Source organism: Silene latifolia, unplaced genomic scaffold (genome assembly GCF_048544455.1).
Source record: "Silene latifolia isolate original U9 population unplaced genomic scaffold, ASM4854445v1 chrun_scaffold_16, whole genome shotgun sequence".
In the NCBI taxonomy this organism is placed as follows: domain Eukaryota; kingdom Viridiplantae; phylum Streptophyta; class Magnoliopsida; order Caryophyllales; family Caryophyllaceae; genus Silene; species Silene latifolia.
The window spans coordinates 7,341,377-7,342,576 of record NW_027413123.1 but is presented as its reverse complement, the minus strand read 5'-3'; the positions used below and the strand labels follow the sequence as shown (position 1 = coordinate 7,342,576).

General features: G+C 41.3%; 1 non-coding gene across 1 annotated transcript; it reads left to right on the top strand.

Moving 5' to 3' along the window:
- Nucleotides 1–578: 578 nt before the first annotated feature.
- LOC141637362 (small nucleolar RNA R71) lies at nucleotides 579–685 on the top strand. Its single transcript, XR_012541746.1, has one exon. It is a non-coding gene; the product is annotated as a small nucleolar RNA R71 (small nucleolar RNA).
- Nucleotides 686–1,200: the final 515 nt, after the last annotated feature.

Here is a 1,200-nt window from a genome sequence, read left to right as displayed (position 1 = left end):
TGTAAAAGGGTCTTTGATTTTGATTTCTCATGGGTGGTGGAGTGTATGTTGTTTGAGGGTTTTGAACATTTTGGCTTTTGTATGAGAGATTTGGATGGAACTTGGTGTTTTCATTGTAAAAATTTGAATAAGGGGTACCACTTTTGTAAGCTTGGAAAGCATTAACTTGTTCGGTTGTTCCCCTACATTCACTTGAGTCATGACCCAAGGTTCCACAATTCTCACATATCCCGCTTGGGATTGATGAGTATGCCGTCATGGCATTGACATGATGCTTTGATGATTTTGAGTTTTCCTCAAGTCTAGCCATAGCTTGTTCAAACTTCAAGTTGATTGTGTCAATGTGAGCACTAAGTTGAGCACCCAATTGAGTAACGGAGTCCACTTCATACTTTCCTCCTCTAGTAGCCTTGCGAGGCCTACTATATTGTGAATTATGGACCGCCATTTCCTCAATCTTGTTCCATGTTTGATTGTCATCAACTTCGGTGAACATTCCATTTGATCCCATATTGAGAATGTTTCTTGAATCTTCATATAAACCATTCCAAAATTATTGCACTAAAAACCATTCGCTAAGTCCATGGTGAGGACATGAGCGACAAATACCTTTGAACCGCTCCCAAGCTTCATACAAAGATTCTTCATCCCTTTGCTTAAAACCCGTGATTTGAGCTCTTAGCATGTTAGTCTTTTCCGGTGGGTAGAATTTTTTGTAGAAAGCTAGAGCTAGCTTCTTCCAAGAATCTATTCCAAGGGTGGCCTTATCAAGGCCCTTCAACCATTGCTTTGCGGTGCCGATTAACGAAAAAGGAAATAAGACCCATCTTATTTGGTCTTGAGTCACGCCCGTTTGAGAGATAGCTTCACAATAATCGCAAAAGGTTTCCATATGAGAATGAGGGTCCTCACTAGGCATTCCCCCGAATTGGCTCCTCTCAACTAGTTGGATGAAGGCGGACTTGGCAATAAAGTTTCCGGTAAGATGTTGTGGTGTAGGAGTACCATTTGGTAAATCCTCCTCGGTGGGTATAGAGTGTGACGAGAATTTAGGCATTGTAGGTGGATTTTGTGTGGTATTGTTTAATGGGTTTTCTTCTCCTTCTATTGCGAAAGGATTGACAAACTCACTAGTGGGTTGAACAACTTCACCAACACCTCCCAAATTCCTCCTAACAAGTCTCCTATTATTCGTCAAGG